This window comes from Heterocephalus glaber, unplaced genomic scaffold (assembly GCF_053883595.1).
Source record: "Heterocephalus glaber isolate CG9 unplaced genomic scaffold, H.glaber_assembly_v1.0 deba00000621, whole genome shotgun sequence".
NCBI lineage: Eukaryota > Metazoa > Chordata > Mammalia > Rodentia > Bathyergidae > Heterocephalus > Heterocephalus glaber.
The window spans coordinates 8227559-8252053 of NW_028258153.1; the positions used below are offsets into that span (position 1 = coordinate 8227559).

General features: G+C 44.1%; 1 protein-coding gene and 1 pseudogene across 50 annotated transcripts in view; one reads left to right on the forward strand and one right to left on the reverse strand.

Annotated features, from left to right (window-relative positions):
- LOC101715682 (uncharacterized) overlaps positions 1-24495 on the reverse strand; it is a 348006-nt gene that overhangs the window by 268684 nt on the left and 54827 nt on the right. The window lies entirely within an intron of this gene.
- On the forward strand, positions 13749-17321 carry LOC101701694 (cilia- and flagella-associated protein 53 pseudogene; annotated as a pseudogene).

Here is a 24495-nt window from a genome sequence, read left to right on the forward strand (position 1 = left end):
AGCATGGTAAGCCTTCTTCCTTCCTCCTCTGTTCCCTTTGCTTCTATTATTCTTGGTTCTTAGCCCAAACTTCTTCAGGGAACTTTCTCCTCTCTCCTCTTACTACAAAACCTGCAACCTATTGTCAGAGATAGTAGCCCCATGTTCCTCTCTAGGATCTACCACAGTGGAAATTTTACATTATTTGTTTAATGAATTAATTGATGTCTACCTCCTCCATTTACCACCTCTAGAAAATTGAAATTATGTCTGGTTTTTCCATCACTGTGTTCTCCACCTCTAACACAGTATCTAACACAGCAGATACTCAGTAGATATTTGTTTTGAATAAATGCCTTTTCCCATATCACTCTCTGAAGACAACCATATTTTACAAAGATGCTCACAACAGTATTTCTTCTCCTATATGCTGTTCTTCCATCAAGAAGTGGTATCTACTTCCTATCCCCTTGATATTGGACAAGACTTTGTGACTACTTTGATGAACAGAGTCAGTGGATAGTATCATGTAGGACTTTCAAGCCTCTGTTAGGAAAGACATTACAGTGTTCTACTTGTCTTGGGTTGCTTGCCCTTGGAATTCTGCTGCCATGTTGTGAGGAACCCAAGCCACATAGAGAGACCAAGAGTGTAGGTCCTGGTGGACACAGCTAAGGACTCAGCCAACTGCCAGTGTTCCATGTAGACAGAAAAGTAGACAAGCCTTCAAGTGAGTCCAGCCACAGCCATTGAGTCACCACCAACTTTCAAATCTTCTAGCTGAGGTCCCAGACACTGCAGAACAGAGACAAACTGCTCCTGCTACACCTGGTCAAGATCCCTGACACACAGAATTTGTGAGCACAATAAATTGTCATTTTATGCCTCTAGATTTTGGGGTAACTTGATACAATGCAACCACTCCCTCATTTATGGTACTCCCCTCTGCCTCTAGGACCCAGGCTCACATCCACTGCTTAGCCTTTGAGACCCTAAAAGATCTGGTTCCAACCTCTTTATTCCCAAGTAGCACCCTCTGGAGGAAACTTCTGCTCCTGCCTGACTGGCCCAATTGTTTCTCAGCATCTTTTGTCCTTTTTGCTTTTCTCTGTCCTCACGGTTGGCCATCATGAAGCAGCCTCCCCAAATTCTCTTCCTCACTCACAACTTGGCTGTCTGCATCTCTTCTCCAAAGCCTCGAGGAGTCTCCCAGGGAAATTATGCTCCCACTCTCCTTATCTAGAATCTAGAACTTTTATTATCTAACTCTATAAGGTTCTTCCCTAGTGTGTGTGTGTGTGTGTGTGTGTGTGTGTGTGCAAGCGCGCACATGTGCATGTGTGTATGCACACTGGGGATCAAACCCATGGCTTATTGCATGTTAGGCAAGCACTTCTACCACTGAGCCACAACCCCAGGCCCCATATCTATCATTTTCTAAATGGAAAATCAGGATCCACGGTTTTAACATTTTTTTTAATGATTTATGCTTTATTTGCATGGAAATTTTTATAAAGAAATTAAAATTTAAACCCGTTTAGTTATATACTTAACTAACAGCCTTCCCTGCAAAGCATAAGCTTTAAAACTCCATGAAGTAGGTACTATTAATCCATTTTACAAATGAGAGCATTTAAGAAAGATTAAGTTAGATTGTCTACAGTCATGGCTCAATATTTGGTGGAACTGCAATTCAAATCTGGATCTCCCAAGACAGATCTTACTCTCTGCTTTACCTGGTAATTAAGTACTTACTATCTTGTATTATGTTTTCATATTTCTCATTTTTTTATAATCAGTTCTTTACTATAAAAATAATATATGCACATGATAATAGAAATAATAAAAAGCATCAAAAATGTGATGTTGATGTAGATCTCTCTCCAAATCCACATTCTATTCATTCCTCTTTTCTGGAAGCAACCATGTTCACAGATCTTTTATAGATTTACAGAAATACTATGTGCACATACAAGCATCCCTTTATTATACAAATGGAGCATACTGTTTACAATTTTTCTTTGTAATTAATATCTTTTGACAAACATCCTATGTTGATATATGTAGAGTTCTCTATATTCTTCCTCTTGGCTGCATAATATTCCATGACAAGACTGTCACTTATTTAACATGCTTTTGGGTTAATGAGCTTGTAGTATCCAGAAGCTAGAAAAAGGCAGGAGCAGGGGGGATTGAGTGGAAAACTACAGTAAAATAAGAAGGGACAAGGTGATAGGAGCAATGCTGAAGGAGGAAGTGCCTGATTCCCAGGTATACGGCAAAGAAAGAGAAAGCTGGCTGGGGAACAGAAGTGAACACAGAGGAGGTTTTGAATACATGTGTAAAAATGGGGTCGAGGAGTAGGGGGAAAGAGCTACCGAGCTATGGCTCTGGGAGAGGGATGAAAATGTGCTTCTAATCTCTTTCCCAATGACTTCATCATCACCCCTTATGCTCTCTCCTCTTTTGCCAATCCCACCATTGAAAAAAGAAGTACCTCACCCAAAAGAAAACAAACATGTTACTATTTATTCATGCAGGAAGGCCCACTGGACACAATAGTCAGCAGCACCAGCCTCATTAAATGAAATGGGGTAGGTGTAATTCAAACCGCCTCAAGAAAATATAATCTGCCACCCAAAAAATATTCCCACCGTTCAGACCGCAGGGAAATCAGACCAGCCTCCCTCCCAGGTTCCCAAGCTGGGACTTGGGGCAGCGAGACAAGAGAAGGTCAGTTTCCCGCCAGCAGTCTCCTCCCTCCTCTCCCAGCTCTGTGCACCCCCCCTGGGCCCCCCACACCCCTCTGAGCTTGTTAACTGACATATCAGAGCTGCTCCCTTTGTGGGCTGAATTGTTTAGCTAATTCGCCCATGGAAAATGGTTTGGTTCGGATTCCAAGCTGAGGCAACCAGACACCCAGTGCAAATCCCAGCTTGGGGATTGTATCTCTTTCGCCACTTCCAGATACATAAACTGCATCCCTCCTCCCCACATAGCTTTCGTAGCTTTTGTCTAAGCCTAGGAAGGAATTTGGGGATGTTCCAAGTTGGACCCTCCAGAGCTAAGAGATGGGGAAGGGCAATGGCGAGCCCCTCCACTGGCCTTCTCTCAATTTAAATATGAACCTGGGGAGTCACAGGTGAGCACGATAGAAGGATGCTCTGTGGGTACCTATGCCTAACCTGGGCCAGAGGAAACATCTGGCCTGATTTCCCTTGCCAACAGCTGATGGGCTCTGAATTATACCCACCCTGGTTCAAGTCTCAGCTCTGCATTAGTTATGCAAGTTGGGCTAAACATTTTATCTGTTTTTGCTTTCATCTCCTAATCTGTAAAATGGGAGAAATGATCCCTTCCCCAAATGAAAGCACTCATGTGAAGTTCTCAGCACTCAGTAGGTGCACCAGAAGTATGAATTTGTTCCTTCCCCTAAAGAATTATCCACCTACTCCAGCCTCAGTCCAGTCCTCCTTTCTAAGATCCAATGTAAAAAAGGGTGACTTCATGTAAGAGGTGACTGATTGATGGGTACCAGCCAGGACCCCCATCTGTTCCAAACTGTCCCCACCAGCCCCATGGCAGTTATCTGAAACACATCACTGGTGAGTCATTCTTCTAGGGCTTTCGGGATGTGTTAGCTGCAGTGGCTGACACTTTAGTCCCTCTGGTTTGCAGAAGGGGGCAGGCAACTCAGCTGATCATCAGAAAATGTAGCTCTCCCTTGCTGTGAGGCTGCTGATGCTCCAAGACCTCACAGTCCACCCTCAGGAGCAGACCCCGCTGTGACTCTCATTCCATCACTGGCAGGGACAAAGAAGAGCCATGGTCTGACATTTAGTGTGTAGTGTCACCCTCTTCTACCCAGGAGAGGCTAGTCCCAGGCCCTTGACCTTGCCTCCACACTCTAGTTTCCAGCCATTTCATCACCTCTGGGCCCTTCTCTAAATCTCTCCACATTCCCCTTGGGCCTCTTGAGCTGCCTGTCAGTCAACACTGTCACTCTGCTCTGTGCAGATGACTATACCCAGAGCTGGCCCAAGCACAGCAGCCAGTCTGGCCAGAGTAGACAGTATCCTGGGAAATGACCTCATGAGCTCTCCCCCTTCCAGTATTTTTAGGCCCTGCTTCCCTCCTCCTCCCTTCCACGCACTCCCAGTGCAGTCCAGAACTCAGGATCTCTAAAGGTGCCGCCACTCTTAATGTTTTCCAAAAGCTTAAGGGGTGGAAACTCTAACTTGCCTTACAAAAACTTGACCCCTCATCCTCAGAATGGATTCCCTTCATTTCTGCCCTGCTTCTTTTCCCAAAAGAAGGACTGATTTTGTTTGCAGACATCTAGGACTTTCTTCCGTCTCTGTCATGGCAAGCCGTCGCACTCTGTGGCTTTGCCCCTCCTTTATGTAGCTATGCTTGTGGTTTCCTTTGTTACTAATCTAGATCCAAGTCACGTAGTCTGGAAAGCTGGAAACAGGCCTCCTCCTGTGGAGGGAGAGACCCAGACCCTCTCTTCGGAGTCCAAGTCAGTAGCATCCTCAATGAAGCAGCAGCCCATAGCGACCAGGTTGTGAGTCTCAGGGTGCTGGGAGTTCTCTGTTGTGTCACCACCACTGAGCCTGTCCGTTTGAAGATGTTGTCTAGCTGCTCTCATTTCTCTGTATAGTCTTGGATATTTTTCCTGGTCTCAAAGAACTTGGCCAGTAACTCATAAATGCACCCTCAAGCCTCCAAGCACCTCTCATCTCTCTGAGAAGCAATGCTGAAGCCATCAGACATAATAAACCACCTGCTCCCCTGCATACTCTGCCTCATTGTCTCCAAGTTCCTACACTAAATTGGATTCAGAAACCCAGCTGTAGTGACTCCACTGCCAGTCATTCAGTGAATGCTGAAATATGAGAAAACCCTTCAGAAACTGGGACAAAGAGGGAGACAGAGATGGCTGGGGAAATCAGATGGTCCTATCTTCCCCTACACTTCCCCAAACTCCAAGAGCCAGGAAGAAAGGAGAGTATACAGCTTACAGACATGGAAAACAGTGCTAGACAAACAGTAGGCACTCAACAAATACTCTTGCTTCCTCCATGGTGATGAGTGCTATTGATATCCAGAGCAGGCTGGACTGGGCCTTACTTGGGCCCTTCACAGTCAGGTAGAATTTGAATCGATGGGAGGCCAGAGCCAGCTCCTGCTGAGTTCAGGCATCAGCACTAAGCACAACTCAGACTTATGTGTCTCTTCTGTGATGCTCTCCTTGCCCAGAATAGCCTCTGCCCACCCTCCCCCTGCCCCCTGCCCACACACACTGTCACTCTGCAGATCAAAGGCCCCACAGTGAGAGGTCCCCAATCCCAGATCCAAAAGGCTCTCTCACACCTCCAAGTGCCCTCTCCAAGCACTTTGCCCAGAGCTCTGGGAGGACTCTTATCTCCCAGCCCATTTGGCAGCAGTCTGGAACATAGCTGCCTTCTGTGGCATCTCCAAAGCCAGAGGCACCCTGGCAGGGAGCCAAGACAGGTGGCTGCAAGATGGCGGCTTCAGGGAAGACGCGCCAGAGGATGGATCTGCGCTGCACGGTAAGGCATTCTTCAGGCTTCTCTGCTGTCAGGGAGAAGCTAGAGGGAGGACTTGGTAGAGTTCCCAAAGATAAATAAGTCAGAGTAGAGAAATGGGGACATTGTGTGACCCCATTTCCCCCCAGTCTGGTATAACCAAGGAAGGTAGGGTTGTGTGGATGTGTGTAAGGCTCCCTGCAGAACTATGTGCTGTTTCACAAATTCTGTTAAATCAGAGTGAATTTCATCACTCCCAGCAGGGGTGGAGGGCAGAGCCAGCCGAAAAGAAGCCTCTACTCTGAGGATGGACAGAACACCAAAATCAAAAAAGCAAACAGAAGCAAGGCATAGTGGTGCACATCTGCAATCCCAATACTCTGGGAGGCTGAGGTAGGAGGATCACAAGTTCAGGGCCAGGCTGGGCAACTTATCAAGACCTTATCTCAAAATAAAAATTAAAATGGAGTGGTAGAAGAATCAAGATATACCATGTACAGGTACAATTCCCTATGATGAATGTGATCAATATGTGTATCTAAAATGTACCAATAGAATTAATTTTAAAAAATAAAATAAAATGGCCTGGAGTAGATCAGTGCTAGAGCTCTTGCCTGGCATGGGGAAGGCCCTGGGTTCAATCCCCAGTACTGAAAAAAAGGGAAGTCAAACAAAGAAAATTAAATACAAATGGCCCAGGCAGATTACCATAGAAGGTGGGTTGCTGAGCTCCCACAGCCAATTGCCTGTCTCACATCTCAGCTCTACGGCTCACTTCAGGGCTATGATCGCCCCATGCCTCAGTTTCCCTATCTACAAACTGAAGATAATAATATGTGCCTGATAATGTTATTACATTTATTCAATGAATATATATGTAGGCACCTGTGTGTGCAGTGCAGCGTTTGCATCATTGCTGTTGTTGTCATTATTCAGAAAAATTCCCCAAAACAAAGAAGCTACAAGTAGAACTGGGACATCAGTGTGAAAGTCCAAGAACTGAGCAGGAGGAGTAAAAAAGAATGACTTAAGGAATGTGAGAAAATTCCTGAGATATAATCTTAAGGGAGAACAAACAAGGAGAAACAGGATGCATTTTATAACGCCATTTAAGGAAAATGCATAAAATACAGAGTTAAATACAATATTTTATGCAAGGAATATTTGTGGAAGTATACACTTAAAATTGGTAGCAGAACAAGGGAATAGGATGTGCAGGAAGAAAAAATTTGCTTGTCATTATAAGACCTTTTATATTACATAAAATTTTGTCAGGTATATGTTTTTTTATTTTTAAAAAAATAGGAAGCTGAGGATGTGGCTCAGTGATAGAGTGTTTGCCTAGAATACTCAAAGTCCTGAGTTTGATCATAAGTGCTACAATAAAGAAGTGAATAAACAGATAGAAGGATGGATGGATGGATGGATGGATGGATGGATGTCAGATGAGGAACAATCTAAGGCAACTGCTTAAACCTCCTAAAGTAGTTGACTTTGGTGCGTCAACCCCGTAACGTGAGAAGGTGAGTCAACCTTGGTTTCAGCACCAGGAGTGGGCAGGTAGTTCTCTCCTCTTAGTAAATAAAAATAGTAGGAACCACCAAAGTTTATATTTGGAGATGTTACAAACCATGTATACAATCAGACCAACTCCTTCCTCGCCCTCACATGCCAGACCATTTATAAAGAGGAAAAGGGAAGGGAAGTCTTCTGGTCACCTGTGAAGATGGAACAGGCAGCACCAAAGCGTGGAATGGGGACAAAGCATGGAAAGCAGGCCAAGAGAGACTATCTTAGAAATTCTCAACTGTGAGCTCCCTCTGGCTCCATTTTAGGTTGTTCCATCATTGTGACAAACACTGAAGTGCAAGTGCCCCCAGTGATGCGTCTTCCAAGGGGTTTAAGTCCCAACTCAATGTCTAAGGGGAAAAAGATCTCATGTGGCCAAGACGAGGTTTTGATTCCCTCCATTTCTGAGTGCACATGGCCTCCCACAGGGAGTCGGTTTTAATCCCATTTAAGAAGGGGTCTGTTTCTTTGATTATCCAGCCAGTAAGTGGTTGAGCTGCGCTTAGGAGCTGTGGGGTAGACAGCAGAGTCACTCTCCACCCAGTGAGCTGTTCCAGCAAGGCATGTACTTGGGGACGGACCGAGCGGCTAGAGGTGGTGGCAGGTTGACAGTACCCATCTCAGGCATGTCCTTTTAACTTGCCCACTCTTTCCTTCTGTCTTTCATTTACATATATTTGAATCCAGGTCATTTCTGTGGATGCCTACTCCTAACAACTGAAATAAAACTTCCAACAGATACAGGTGGACAATCCAGAATCATACTTTTCCCTGAAAAAATAAGCATCAAAAAGAAGTTGCTATTAACATTTGTGATGTCCCTGAGTTTCTCCCCCTAGACATCAGCACCAGCAGAGACAACTGATGAGGGGGTGTCTTCTATCACTAATTAGATTAGGGTTGGGGATTTAGCTCAGTGGTTCCACTGCCTACCTCACAAGCGGGAGGTCCCTAGTTCAATCCCTGGTAGCAAAAAATAATAATAATAATAATTAGATTAAATGAAATAAGCAAATACTGTCTGTGCTGACCATTTGGACTGCAAGAACTTCAAGAAATGCCCAGACTTGTTTCAAAGCCACTAATTTTCATGCAGAAGCTTGGAGGAGAACAGGAGAGATAAATAGATGGAAGGCACAAAAAAAGCATGAACTAAGCACTTGCAATGTGTCAGGTCTAGTCCTGGAATCTGGATGGAACCACAGAAGAGTGAAAGGCAAGGTCCCCAGCTTTGAGGAGTGAACTGTCTAACTGAAGCAGCTCAGAGGTGGACAGGTGCTGGGGCCATACACAGTGCAGCAACAGAAGTTCCACGGGGAAGGAGGGACCACGTCTCCTGAGGGGAGAGCCCAGGGAGTGACATTTGGTTCAGCCCAACTTGGCTCCTTAACAGCACCTACTTCCTGGACACACCCTGGGTGCCACTGCAAAGCCATTTCTATACTGAGATAAGGAAACCAGACCCTGAACATCTGCCCTCTGAGCTTCCCTAGTCACAGTTCTCCACTTTGTCCGTCCTCCGTTTTTGACGCGTTAGAGCTTAGGTGCCACTGGCCCTGGTTCTGTCGTCCATCTTAGCAAGAGTTCCTGAGAGCACCTCCCCTAGTGGCCTGTAGGGTTCTCCCTTACTCCAGGTCCCTCTCTCCTGGGTCCTGACTTTCCTCCCCCAGCAGGATGGAATGTGAACACCTCCAAGCTGGTCCTCAAATATGAGAAGGAGCTCAGTGACTAGAGAAGAGATACAGAGACAGGGCTTTCTGGGTAAGAGGACTTGGGCAGGTGGAGAAGGACCACGGTGTGAAACAGCATGGGTGTTTGGGGGAAGAGCTGGGCTGGATGGCACACAAGGTAGGTGGCAGGGACTGTGGGCAGCTGGAACTTGCTATCTGAGTGTTGTCTTTACAAGGATAATACGACAGTGCTGTCCACGAAAGTTGCTCAAATAAGCAGTTTTTCTGCACAAATCTCTCCTCACTCAACTCGGCGTGCACATTTCTGCCACATACTGCCTTGCAGTTCCCAATACTACTTCACCAAGTCACCTAGAAACATCGGGGTCTCCCTGCTTGTGGAGTCCAGGGCCCACCTTGGACTGCAGGGCCTTCTCATTGGTGCCCTCTGCCCTGCTTGTCATTTTCCTGCAGGAATTCCCCTCCAGCCAGTGAAAGCGGGTCAGGGCCCCCACTGCCTCAAGGCCACTCCTGCCTTCAGTCTTTGAGGGTCTTGGGCCTGGGAGGACCTCAGGCTGCTGCTCCACAATTCATCCCACCTGGTCTTTGTGGCCCACTCAGTCTCCACCTGCTCTGGGGAGCCAGGCTTGGTCATCCCAGTGCTTGGTCATCCTGGTGCTCATCTCCGACCACCGCTGACGTGCATATTGCACTTAGCCTTTTTTTCTTTCTTGGTAACAGCTTGATTGAAATTTAATTCATAGACCATGCAATTGCCCCATTTAAGACATATTTCTCAATGGTTTTGGAATATTCACAGCCATTGTGCAGCCATTATCACAATCAACTTTAAAACATTCCATCGGCGCTTCAAAAGCCCCCAAAACTGTTTCCTCCAACTCCTCCACTCCTTCCCAACTCTCCAGTCCCAGCCAACCACTAATCTACTTTCTATCTCTCCAGGTTTGCCTATTCTGGACTTTCCACACAAATGGAATCATTGAGTGTGTGATCTTTTCTGTCTGGATTTCTCCACTTGGCACAATGTTTTCAAAGTTCAGCCATGTTGTGGCATATGTCAGCATTTCATCCTTGTTTATTCCCAAGTAATATTCCATTGTATGGATAGACCACATTTTATTTATCTATTCATCATTTGATGGTCATTGGGATTGCTTCCTCTTTGGAGCTATCGTGAATAATTCTGCTATAAACTTTCACATACAAATCTTTGTGTGGATGTGTTTTCTGTTCTCTAGGGGTGGAATTGTTGGGTCTTATGGTAAGTTTGTGTTTTGTCCTTTGGGAACCATCAGATTGTTTTCCACAGATACTGCACCATTTTATATTCCAGGCAGCAATGTAGGAGGGTGTCTGATTTAGCTACATCCCCACCAATATTTGTGGTTGCTATTACCTGACTTTTTGATTATAGCCCTCATCGTGAGTGTTAACACTGCAATTTAACTTGCATTTCTTTGATGGCTAATGATGTTAATCATCTGTCATGTGCTTATTGGCCATTTCTCTACCTTCTTTGGGGAAATATATATTCAGATTCCTTTTTGGGATTTCTTTTGAAGGGGTGTTTCTTGTTTTGTTTTTGTTTTTGTTTTTTTGGCACACTGGGGATGGAACCCAGGGTCTTCTTACTGAATTTCATTATCAGCCTTTGTTTGGCCAGGGGAGGAGAAACAGGGTCTTGCTACATTGCTAAATAGCCCAGGCTGGGCTTAAACTTGCAGTCCTCCTGCCTCAACTCCCAGAGTTCTGGGTCTTTGCTCATTTTTGATTAAGTCAAACTTGGAAATCCACAGTAGTTTGTTGGTTTGTTCATTTGTTTTCAGTAGAATCTGATGTTCAGAGAAACAACTAGGTAAAATAGTGCTGGTCTGCCCCAGCCCCACCTTCTTCCCTCCATTAAAGTCAGAAGGCATTTATTAATAGGCCCATACACCTGACAGGCCACGGGGTTCTTTCTGCAGGGAGAATGCCTCACTCTGACTGGTTGAGCTACCTCTAGGCAGCACAGGAGAAGAGGGGGAGGAAGAGGAGGGGTGAGCAGTGAAGGCTGGACAGTGTGAACTACCAGGCTGCACAGAGGTAGGGGCAAGTTTTTAACTCATCAGAGTCCTGTTTCTCCAGCTCTTTTAATGCTAATCATTAGTTGATTTAAATGCGGCTTCGCTTCCAGATCAAAAGCTTGAGTTGAGGTTGAGCCTTACTTCCTGGGGGAGAAAGTGTAGCACTAATGGTTGGCCCAGTAAGGCTGAACTTTTTGAGCACGTTAGCTTTCCCTACAGTTATTTAAATGAAAGAACACACCCTCACTCCCACCCACTCCCAGATTTGCGAATTGCACTGCTGTGTTACTGACAGCATCACTGAATACTAGGGTTATAGGCAAGTCCAGGGTGAATTCATTGAGAGCTGAGAACAAACACAAATTCAACCCCCTTTAAGAAGGGCCTGGAGGTCTTCTTGTAGGAGGTGTTAGTTTGCCAGGACTGGCTCTCCCTTGCTTGAGAGTATAATTGTGGAACTAAGAACTCAAAAAGTGGGCACGCTTTTCAAAAGAGAAAACTGACTTCCTAGTGTCTTACAATGATTAGGGATGGGGATTGGTTTTTCCTCGTCTCTTTTTTGTTCTATTCCTCTGCACATTTTCTAAATTGATAGCTCTTTTCTAGCCAGGGTGAGGGTTCTAATTCTTCCTGAAGCTTCCCACGTCCACTTCTCCAGCTTCTGTAGTTTCAAAGTTTACCTAGGAGAAAGCCCTGCACCTCAGAAACCAGAAAGTGAATGAACTGAAATCCCTAAGCAATCCTGGAGAAGGAAGAGCTGTTGGGAGTCCAAGGGCTGCCTGCTCCCCTCCCCCAAAGCCGAGGCGCCTCTTCTCCCCAGGGCTGGGCCCCCCAGCCTCACTTGTCACTGCCTGGGGGACTAAAACAAACAGTCCTTTGGAAGCTCAGTGAAAGGAAAGGGCTGAGTCAGGCCTTCTGTTTAAATAGTCCCCACCTGTTCCCTGGCCCTGGCCTCCCCCTGCCCACCCTGCACTTCCCCCGCTTCCCTTTCTCTTTTCTTTCCTTTTCCCCTTTGTTGCTCATTTTCAAAAGGGCACAGTTGACAGCTCTTGCCTTAAGCAAAGCCAAGCCCCGAGCCAGCCAGGAGCCGACGCCCGCCCGCCCCGGTGCTGCTGACCACGTCTCTCCATCCCTCCTCCGCCCCTGACCCCGCTGCCCCACCCCCAGGCTGCACGTGCCTGGGTCTAACCCACAGGGGCCAGGGAGAGAGGGAGGAAAGAAAGAGACCTCACCCGCCGGCCCTCCCCTGGGCTGCCAGGCCTCAGGCTGTGCCCGGGCACCCTCCTGCCCGGAAGGCATGTGTGCCACTGTGAAGGAGAAAGGGGAGGACGTGAGCGAGGACAAAGAGCAGGCCAGGTGGAGCCTTACAGAGGAGGGGCCCCTCCTCGAGGCCCCATAAACTAGATGCTATGTGCAAAAATAACTTCTTGGCATTGGAGGAAATGAATTCTTTGCTCATATTCAAAACCGAGACAAAACAATGTCTCCAATGTGGCGCAGGTTAACTTGGAGACCTTCTCCCCATGCACTCACTGAAGCCTTTTAGACCTCCCTTAGTGCACAAAACCTGCTCGCCAAGTCCGGGTCGCTGACCCTGTGAAGTCAGCAGCCTGGGTTTTTGTTTGTTTTTTTCTTTTTTAATTACAGTTTCTATTTTGAGAAAATTGTAGATTTACATGCACTTGTAAAAAAAAAAAAACATAATAATAATAATAGTAAAAAAAACAACAACATAATAATAATAGTAATATGGAGAGATCCCCTATTGCTTTTTAACTAGTCCCCCCCCCCCCGTGGTGATATTTTGCAAAACTAATGTATAGCAAAGGTCACTGATGTTTATACTAAAGCTGTGAATGTTTGCATCACACCATCCCTCCCACCTTACTCCTTCTTAGTCCCTGGCACCCACTAATCTTTCTCCATTTCTATCATTTTCTTCTTTCAAGAATGTTGTATATGTTGGGTGTGGTGGTGCATGCCTGTCCTAGCAAGCCTGGAGGCTGAGGCAGGAGAATCAACAGCTCAAGTCACACCTGGGCAACTTAACAAGACCCTATCTCAAAAATAAAAATAAATAAATAAATGAAAATTTTAAAATAAAAGGGGTTGGGGATGTAGTGTGAAGGCCCTAGGTTCAATCCCCACTACTGGCCTCCATCCCGCCAGAAATAAAAGATTCTATAAATGGAATTCTATAAATATTAAAAATATTTATATATATATAAATGGATTCTATAAATGGATTCTATAAATGGAATCATACAATATGGAACCTTTGGAGATGGTCATTTTTCATTCAGCATAATGCTCTAGAGATTTGTCCAAGTAGCTGCTTGTATCAATCATTTACTCCTTTCAGTGACTAAGTTATAGTCCATCATATGGGTGGACCAGAGTTTGAGGACCATCCACAAGCTAAAGGACATCTAGGTTGTCTTGAAGACCTTCACACATTGAGCTGAATTGTTAACAATACAAACACATCCCATGGAGAAAGTGGACCAGGAGCAAAAGCAAGTATAGTAGGCAACATAATAATCTCCCCTCCACACAAAGGTGGCTACAGTACGTCTAGTTATATAGCAAAGAGGAATGCAGGTGGCAGGTGGAATTACTGTGGCTACTCAGCCAGCCTTGAGCTGGGAGAGTTTCCTGGATTCCGTGAGCTGTATTCACAGGCTCTTTAAATGTAGGAGACAGAAAAGTCAGAAAGCAATGTGACTTTGGAAGAAAGTTCCCAAACCATTCAGTGTTGCTGGTTTTAAAGATGAGAGAAAGAGACTGCCCTCAGTGTGAGACGCACCTTGGCAACCAGACCTCTGCATTAGTAGTGCGTGCGGGTTCCACAGGTCATTGGTTTCTAACCGGCTACATACTAGCATGAGTCAAAAATGTACAGCCAGCGGTTGGGTATCGTACAGCGGGAGGTTAAGGGCCCCACTCTCAACGTGGTGATCATGAGAGCCAAGCCTCCCAAAGGCCCAGGGATGCAGCAGCAACATCTGGAAAGAATCCAACGCAGCCACCAGAAACACCATGCTATTTTGGCTTCCATTAAGTCAATTGAGTGGGACAGCTTCAAAGTTGAGTGGGACCAGCACATTGATCGCAAGTTTTTTAACAGCCTTGTGTGAGCAAGAATTAATGATGCCATGCAAGAGTTTATCATCAATATCAGAAAATGGACAGACATCCCCTGCTCCTGAGTAGGAAGGATTAATATAGTGAAAATGGCCATACTTCCAAAACTGCTATATAGATTTAATGCAATTCCACTTGAGATCCCAGCAGCATACTTCATGGACCTTGAGAAAACAATCCAAAAATTCATTTGGAACAAGAAGAGACCCAGAATAGCAAAAGCAATTCTAGGTAACAGACATAGCAGGGGGTATCACAATCCCCAACCTGCAACTCTACTACAAAGCTACTGTGATAAAAACAGCATGGTACTGGCAAAGAAACAGACCTGAGGACCAGTGGAACAGATTAGAAGATGCAGAAACAATGCCAGACACACTCAGCCATCTCATCTTTGACAAAGGAGCCAAACACCCTCACTGGAGGAAAGATAGCCTCTTTAATAAATGGTGCTGGAAAAATTGGGCTTCAACTTGCCAAAGATTAAAACTAGACCTGTATCTCTCCCCATGCACTAAACTAAAATCTAAATGGATTAAAGATGTAAATATTAAAATAGAAATTCTGAACCAGTTGGAACAGAGGTTAAGTAGAACCCTTGAAGACATCGGTGTAGGAAAAGAGTTTATGAACAAAACCTCAGTTGCCCGTGAACTAGCACAAACAATCAACAAATGAGATGTCTTCTTATTAAAAGGCTTCTGCACAGCAAGAGAAACCATCAGCAGTGTGAAGAGACAACCCACAATGTGGGAAAAAATCTTCACCTGCTCTTCCTCAGACAAAGGTCTACTATCTCAAATCTCTAAAGAACTTAAAAAGATCAGACCTCCCAAATTTAAAGACCCAATCCAAAAATGGGCATCTGAAATGAACAGACATTTCTCAGACAAAGAAGTAGAAATAGCAAATAAATACATGAAAAAATGTTCAACATCACTGGTCATTCGAGAGATGCAAATGAAAACAACGCTGACATTCCACTTCACTCCAGAAAGAATGACTGCTATCATGAAATCAACCAATAACAAATGCTGGCAGGGCTGTGGGGAAAGAGGAACCCTGCTCCACTGCTGGTGGGAGTGTAGACTGGTGCAAGCACTGTGGAAATCAGTATGGAGATACCTCAAAGAACTAGGACTGGAAGTCCCATTTGACCCCACTATTCCACTGCTGGGGATCTTCCCCAAAGAATTAAAAGAATCATACCACAGTGATATATGTGCACCCATGTTCCTAGCAGCGCAGTTTGTAATAGCTAAAACTTGGAAACAGCCCAAATGCCCATCAACTGGAGACTGGATCAAGAAAATGTGGTTTTTTTATAAAATGAAGTACTACTCAGCCATAAAAATGAGAAATTAGAGACATTTATAGCTAAGTGGATGCACATTGAGGCTATACTCTTAAGTGAAATAAATAGGACACACATGTGTAAATACCGAATAGTTTCTCTAGTGTGAGAAACTGAAAGTGTAAATAAGGACTAAATGTATAATAGGTAATGTGAAATAGGAAGAAAAGGGGCAAAGGGGAAGGAAGTGGGAGAGCTAGGGGAAAGGATAGAAGGGAATGGGATTAATATGAGAAAATGGAAAAATAGGAACAAAATCTTTGTAAATAGGGAGGACTGGAGGGGTTGAAGGGAGGGCTGGGCAAGGGTGAAAAATAAGAACCAAGAGAGACTACGTAAAGGTGCAAATTTCCAATGATGAATGTCATTATATTGTATACCTAAAATGTACCAATGATTAGAATAAATAATCGATAATGCAAAATAGGAAGAAAAGGTCCAAAGGGGTAGGGGTAGTGGGAGGGGCAGGGGAAAGGAAAGAAGGGAAAGGAAAAATGCTGAGAAATGGAAAAAATGGAAATAAAGTCTTTGTAAATAGGCAAGGGTGGAGGGGATGAAGGGAGGGCTAGGAATGGGGAAAAAATAAGAACCAAGATGCATTATGTAAAGGTACAATTCCCAGTGAGAAATGTAATTGTGTTGTATACCTACAATGTACCAATAAAAGAATTTAATACAAAAAAAAAAGAGTTTATCATCAACACTGAAGAAAGGTGAAATAAGCTAAGTGAACTTTTAGCATCAGAAGAAAATGAGTATTTTATGGAAATTCAACGGAAAGAAGAAACCATTGAGGATAAAAAAAGATAGAATGAGAGAGAAAACCAGATTATTGAAAGAGAAGAAAGAAAAAGAAAGACAAGATTTTGTGGCTAAAAAGTTAGACCAACTATTCAGGGAATGCTGTGAAGAGCTCCATAATGAATTGTTTTGCATCCATCAGAAGAAGGTGTGTGAGGCGTGGAAAGCACAGATAGCATTTAATGAGGAGCAGAACAGGCAAAAGGTGATAGAAGAGCAGATGTTTGCAAGGCTCTGAGAGGCGGACCATTTAGCCAAAGAAAAGTGAGAAGCCCAACAGGAGAGAAAACAAAAGGAACTGGTGGAGGACACACGCCTGGGGCTGAATGCCCAGGTCACCAGCATCCAGGCGCAAAGGCAGGCGGCACAGCAGCTGAAGGAAGACAAGGCACACTTGGTGGAAAAGGACAATGCACAGGTTAAGCTTGAACATGAACAAGGAAAGCTAAAGAAACAAAAGACAAAACAGGAAGTTAGAAGTGTCTTGCAAAAGACCTCACAAGAGAAGATGGAATATATTCAGCAGGGATACAGAGAAGAGCAGGAGCTGAACATGAAGCTTGTGCAAAGGGCCCTTCAAGATTTACAGGAAGAGGCAGATAAAAAGAAGCAAAAAAGAGAAGAAATGGTAAGAGAACAGAAGATATATCTTAAGTATTTGGTACAGCGACACGAAGAAAAAGCCTGGGAGAAAGAATTGGACAGAATATTAGAGGAAGAAAAGCAAAAGAAGTTGGCTGAGAAAGACAAGGAGCTGAGACTTGAAAAAGAGGCAAGGAAACAACTTATGAATGAAGTCATGTGTACAAGAAAACTCCAAGTTCAAGAAAAGCTGCAACGAAAAGCCAAAGAACAGGAAGAATGTGCTATGGAACAGGAACGAATAAATGAAGGTCTTAAAGAACTTAATCGTGAAGATAAGGAGAATTTTGCAAGATGCTGTGGTCTAGCCCAAGAGTACAGGAAGCAACTTGAGATGCAAATAGCCCAGCAGCAGCAACCCCAAGAGGCAGAGAAGGAAGAGAAGTGCCAAGAGTTTGAAGCAGGGATAGCAGCAAACCAGAGTTGCCTGGACAAGATCCAGGAGATCCTGTCCAGCCATCCTGTGCTACCCCGGAACATCCATCCCACGCGGAGGGCTTGCCCTAATAAACTTCCACCACAGTAGCTTACACATCAAAAAAAAAAAAAAAAAAGATGATGGAAAGAGACCATGATTCAAGGAGTGCAGGCAGTCTCTAGAAGCTCAAGGAAACAGGTTCTCCCCCTGCACCTGCAGAAAAGAACACAGTTGTGCTATAGTGTAGCTCCACCTATGTCAGAAAATAAATTCTGGTCTCCAGAACTGTCAGAAAATAAATTCATGTTTTAATCACCAAGTTTGTCATGAATTGTTATAGTAGCAAATGGAAAACTAATGCACCAAGTGGCCTCTCTGTGAGTTTCAGCCTCCCAGTTTACTGCTCCTGTTGTGATAGAGCAGATTCTGAGAGCTTGCCACTGTAAACCAGTGAACAGAGCATGGGCGTTTTGCTAGCACACCTGGTTGGGGACCTCAGTCTTTGGGTGTTTCATACTTTCCGGTCCAGCTGTAGGCTTCCCACCCCTGCACCAATCATTGTCTGCGGCCTCTTCCTTTGTGTCTTCAGCCTCTCTGGGCCTTGTCCCAGCCCTCCCCTGGAGAACACCTTTAGCACTGAGGACTCCGTGAGTCTCAATCCAGCAAATCCAAACCTCAGCCAGCCTCCTCATTCAGAAGCCTGAGATGAAGTCTGGAGATTTAGAACATGGCTGTCCACATGGATTCAGCCCCTAGTTCACCAAGGATAAACCTTTTAGAGCTTTCAGTAATAACAAATAGCCCACTATGGCATGCATGCCATAGGTTTGCCCCCACTGCCCTAGTTCATAGAAATACGTATGACCTGCCTGCTCAGCAAACTGAGGCGGTTGGTTGCTCTTTAGCATATTAGTAAGTTAAGCTTTTTTCTCCTTCTGATAATGACCTCAGGAAGTGGGAAGGTTGGGTATGGATGAAGGAAATCCAAAGAAGTAATCAACAGTATGCTGTCACAAGGAAGCAAAAGTGAGATGGCAATTCTGTAAATGAGGAATTGTCCATGAAGAGTGAATCAGAATCCACTAGAGAAATCTTTCAACACAACACTCAGAGCAACCACATTCTGTTCCCTTCAAATCATCCTAATTCTATGAGGATCACTGCCTAGAGAGTTTATCTCATCCTGAGAAAATCAGTGTACTACCTACCAATATGCCAATACGTACCCTTAAAACATTCCTTATTAACACACATGCACACTTCCAATTTGAGCCATTGCTTTATATTGAGTTAGGCTTTGGCATGAAGCCAAGACTAAGAAGCTGGTCTAAGCTTCAAGACTCCTCTAATTAGTGGCTTCTCCCCAATTGAATCCTTCCTCTCACCTGAATGTGGCATTCCTCACCCCGGTCTATTTTCTCATTTTATACATACAGCTGGGAAAGAAGAATGGATGGATTGTCACATGCCCAAAGATTTCCAGAGATACAACCAAAAAAATCCCACTGACTATGAGACCTCTGACACACACAAATACCTCACACACTCATTTAACAAATATTTATTCTGCAAAAAACAGAAGAGATGTCACTGAAAGTCAGACCAAAAGTACATGCAATCCAGCACTCTCTGCTCCCTGAACAAATGTTGGAGCCAGTCATCCACTACCCTAATAGCACAATTTGGGGCCATGGTTCCAACCCATATCCATGACCTTCACAGGCCAGACACCAAGCATGATTGTGGGCTCTTTATTTTTGCTGCACCTGAGTATACATACTGATAGAACAGTGGAGTTCTTTGAGCCAACTTTCTCATGTGACTCAGTTTTTCTCACTGTGGTTAAAAGGACGCAGTAAGTCCCAAAGACAAGAACATGCTCAGTGGACCATGTGAGTACCCACTGGAGGTCAAAGAAATACAGAGTTCTAGTCATAAAATAAATTATCTAATAATACAGAGCTCTGATCATAAGAATCAGAAATTAAAAGAAATCTCAGCAAATCATGTGATAACTGGATGCTTTCGTAGATACAAAAAGCCATTATGGACTGCATTATAATAATCACCAATGCATTAAGCACTATATTAGGTTCCTTAATTATATCAAGCATGTTTCCCATATTATTCCACCAGTACAAACAGGTTGGAAGCCACTGGGTTAATGATATATCCCAATACCACTATCGTCACTTAAAATATTTTGTGACCCACCAGAACAACCTTTGTGAGACAATACACTCTACACTGCATATCAATGGTTTGGTAAAGTGTGCTTCCTTTAAAATTCTTCCCTTAAGTCACCTACTTTATGCTTCTAGGGATGTTCTTTCTGTGTGGGGAAAGACTTGAAAATCACATTTAAGTTTACCCTGCTTCAACCTTCTACAGCTTCATAAATGTGTATCATACCATTCCTGAGCCTCCCTATTTTCAGGATGAGGAGTTCTCTGTAAAAGCAGAGGGTAGATTCTCCATGAGCTAGATCTTGGGGTAAGCCTCTCTAGTATTTTTGAGATCCAGAATGTGTTCATGCCACAGTTGGAGGAGGAACAGAATAGTATCTTATCCCTCTTGCCAAACTCACTGGCGCACTGGCTCTGGCTCTGCCCCAGCTAATGGCCCTGTCTTCAGGCAACAGTCTGCAAAGGTTCTTAGTTTCTGTTTTGAGGGATGCAAAACTCCAATAAAAGCTAAAGAAGTTTTGCCTGATCCTAAAAAGTCAGAGTGAAGAATTTCCCACCTCTCAAATGTGTATAATGAACTTAACATATTTTTTTAATTAAAAAAGCAATACAACTTCACTCTAGACATTTGGAAAACAGAGATAAAGCACAAAGAAAACAAAAGTCATATATATATATATATATATATATATATATATATATATATGTGATCATACTGTACCTAACTACATCTAGCCTTTTTCTTTTTTGATGAAAGAAATAAGACATGAACATTTTGATAAATATATTCTCCTTGACCAAACTTTAGCCAGCATGCTCTAAGCCCTCATGGTCTCAACCTTGACATCTATCTTTATCAGGCTTATATCACTCAGTTGCACCAAGAATCTTGCAAAATAGGTTTAGAAAGAAACTTCACCTTTGATGTCCTCATCCTCCCACCCTTGATGTCTGACTCATGTGAGCCTGCCTTCAGCAAGAATCTAGTCAGGCCTCTTCAGCCAGAATCCCCCTTCCTCTGGCTATTTCCCCTAGTAATTTTCCATTCCCTGACCCCCATCCCACTCCTGAACCATAAATCCCCACTATCTATGTTGTACAATAACTTAGTCCAGTTCTATACTCATTTCGTTTCCTCTATTTCAATTAACCTGAATAAAATCTCTTTTTACCCTGTCACTCCTGTCCAGTTCTGGTTACCTCTAACAATTGTCTCTTGTCTTTTGTCTGGATCTTCTCCAACATAATTTTGCATGGCAAGTAGCATTCTATCATATGAGTATATCATGATTAATTAAACTTTGCTTTATTGTTGGGTGTTTAGCCCATTTTAAATTTTTCCCTACCAAGGTATCCTCTCAAAAGTATTGCATATTGAGTCATAATCTGTAGTTCACCATGGGCAACAAAGGTTATCAAATATAAAATGAGTCTTTTTAATGCCAATTTCTATTTAATGCTTAAATAGCAACTGACATCTATTTAAACTGATGACTTTGACAAGACCAATGATAGAAACAAACAATAATAGAAATAAAGTATTCAGGGAAATTCATATGAAAAGCTGAAGCTAGTGCTGCTTCAGTGTATTTGGGAAAGTAAGCCCATCAACCAACTCGAAGTAGTTCATCAAATCTGCAATGCATTCAGTGTAAGATGCACCATTTAGTTGCAGTCTCACTAAAAAAAGAAAAGAAGCTGCCAATAATCATATAATGTGGCCATCTGTAAACAACATTTCGTAGAATGTATTTGTAACAGGTAAATAGGATTCCATAGAAATCTGTATCTGTAACGAGTAAACAGCATTCCAGAGACCAAAACCCAAGGAAGAAAGTCTTGCAAAAGAGATATGGGCTAGGAATAGAGTCTGGGTTGGAACAGAATCAGTGAGTGGCCAAGTGTAAGGCCGTCTCACCCTAAAACCCAAGCCTATATTTAGAACATTGAGAACAAATATCCCATGACTATGATGAAAATCAAGCTAGCCTCCCTGGGGAAAATGTGCCTGTGATTGCTAAATCATAGTCATTTTATTAGGCGCCTGTTATCTTGAAATGGTAAAACAAGTCTTTGGACTGGGCACGCTGTGCTTTGACTCACTCTCAGCTACTCTTGGCTCCCTGGCTTTACCAGACTGCTTCATCCATCTTTCTGTGCACTTTCAAAAATTGATCTCTGCCTCAAACATCCGGAAAATACAACTGAAGCAGCACCCTCTTGGGAAGATCTTCCCTGGAACCCCGAGCCCCTAGGAGGAGCTAGCACCATCAGCCCCAAAGGAGCAGACACTCCCTTCCCAGGCCCACCACACCACCCCTGTAAGCCAGGCCCACTGGGACCAGAAGAGCTTGGGAGGTCAGAATTTGGAAAGAGAGTTCTTCACTTAAGATTGCTGTTTCTAAGAGCCAGAATCCTACTGATTGTTTAGCAAGGTTCTCACAGCCTTGCAACAATAATCTTTTTTTTTTTTTGGTACTGGGGATCGAACTCGGGACCTTGTGCTTGCAAGACAGGCAGTGGCACCACTGAGCTAAATCCCCAGCAACAATAATCTTAACCTTTGACTCTAACTCTGAACTTTTTGAGGGTGGTAAAAGAGTTTGATGAGAAAGGCAGAGGTTCTGCTTATATTTTACTAAAATATTAATTTCATCGGATCTAATGCAACCATGAGGCTGGGGGCAGTGGGTATTCTATTAGCTGCCAGCTTTCTCCCTCCACAGCAGTAGAACCCTCAACTTCAGGGCTATGGCCTCTGAGTTGGGCTCACACTATCTCCCATCTTTGCCTGTGCATCCCACATCTCCAGCTCTTAGAGTTTATTTTTTAAACTTGCATTAAAGTTATAATAAATAAATAAAGCCTGCCTTACTAAGAAACCATGCAAATAGCTTGGCTCTGTTTGTGCAGCCCACAGCTTTCTCTGTAATCTGGGCATTAAGAGCATAGACACTCAGTGTTCTCTGCTGCCTGGTTAGGAGGATCATTTCAGATTCCTTCTGGTGGGAAAGGAAAGTTCCTACTTGGAGACTTGGCTAGAAATGGATCAGTTGTTTATTCCTCAGGACCCATGGTACTTCGGGAGCTTTGCTGCCTAACCATTTCATGTCCACTCACTTGCAGATACTTGACATCCTAATCACACTGTGTTGTAATGAAGAATGCCCCAATCCATTCAGAAGTTCTTGAAGGCTGGGAAAAACATCCTAATTATCTTCTAATGCATAGCAATGCACACAGTGCCTGCAACCCTCAATATAGATTTAGATGAAGAAATGAGTAAACAAGGTTGATACAAACTGGTGATGCTTCGTAGAGCCATCTGGGGCACTGAAGGCTGAGTTAATCATAGTCCTGTAGTCCTCTTCCCACTGAATTCCATCCTCATGTAATCACCAGTCACTATAAGTCACTTCCCTCTGTCTTTCGGTTTCCTTCTCGGCCCCAGTATTCCTCTTCTATCCTCTCCCCAGCCCCTTCAATGCATGTAAGAGCTAAATGATCTAGTCAGGCACCTAGAAAAAGTTTGTTCCTCAGATAGCCTCCCACAGTGGGAAAGACAGACTGTGAAGACATATAGGAAGAAACAATGCAGAGAATGGGCAGAGGGCTGTCAGGATCCTCAGCTGCCTCCCCACCTCATTTCCTTGGATGGCAGCTTCCAAAGTCATGTGGGTCACACATCAGACACTCTTCTCTGTTGTGGGCCAGGGATGCTTCTCACCGTTACCCCCATAGTGACCTTTCCCATCAAAAAGCATCTCACAGTGCACAGAAGTCTAGGGTTTCACCCTCTGAGGATGATGACTTCTATCATGGATCCTACCAAGCCAATCACCAGGTGTATCTATCAGGGAACATAGGTAGGTTATGCTCTTTAACAAACAACCCTCAAACCCCAAAGGTTCCAAAGAGTCCAGGTTTGTTTTATACTCCTTGCATTTGGCAGATCTGCTGCAAAGCACTTTTTCTCCCTCAGGACCTAGGCTAATGGAACCGCTACATCTCAGACACTGTCAGTATCAGTGTCGGAGGGCAAATGGGGAACCACTGTGGTAAGTCTCACACCAGCTCCTCAAACTTCTAACAGCCCTATTTTTCTAACTTTCTTCACTTCTACTCACATTCCAATGGCCAAAGCCAATCTCTGGGCACATCTGAATTCACATGGTAGAGAAAGGTGACTCTGCCCCATCTGAGTAGAGCCCTGATGACCACCACACTGTGTCTTCCATAGGAGCTCAAGTAGGAGCTCAATATTTGACAGGGAGAAAAAAAGCATTCACTTACCTCTGAGGCTAAGGGTAAAGAGAAGATCATGGTTCTATAGAACAGAGAAGGCAAGTAAGTATTAAGTATTAAGAGAAAGATGAGCCTAGAGAAAGGTCCACAAGTCTTGAATAGGCAGAGAAGGCTTGGACTCTGTCAAGGGATGAGAAATAGAAACCAAAGGAGTGGATTGTAGAAAGAAAGAGAAAAAGAACATGGCTAGAGGTAACAGCCAATGACAGAATACAGATGGTAAAAGAAGACATTTTTAAACTTCGTGGAGTGGGCTTCTGGCAGCTCCTCCTGATTTAGAAGCATGACTTGTAGGTTTTGAAAGTGACAGCATGCTGAGGCTGGTTTTGGGGCACCACAAGGTGAGGCTGGAGGCTGCCAAGAAGACCCAATTACTGACTTCGGGCCAAAGTCAAGTTTCGTTTTGTTTTGTTTTCCTGATCTGACTCCAACTAATCTCTTTTTATCCTCAACTATATCCCGGCTGTACCCAGGTATGTATGCTGGGCTCTAGCCCATCATCCCACAAGGGCTTCTCACCCCTTCCCCCTGTGCCCTGTTGCTTATTGTCTTGACCATCTCCTAAGCCCCAGCCATAACTGCCCATTTCCCACCTCCCCACCTCTCAAAGTCCTGCCCTCCCACACAGCTACATCCCGGAGGCCACTAGTTCCCTTGACTCACCCCTCCTGCTACAGCCATCCCATTCATGAAAGAATGCCACCATACTGAAACCACTTGTTGACATACTGTGACCCCTAAAAGAAAGTGAGACCCTTCAGGGCAGGGGACCATTTCAACTGAGCTTAACT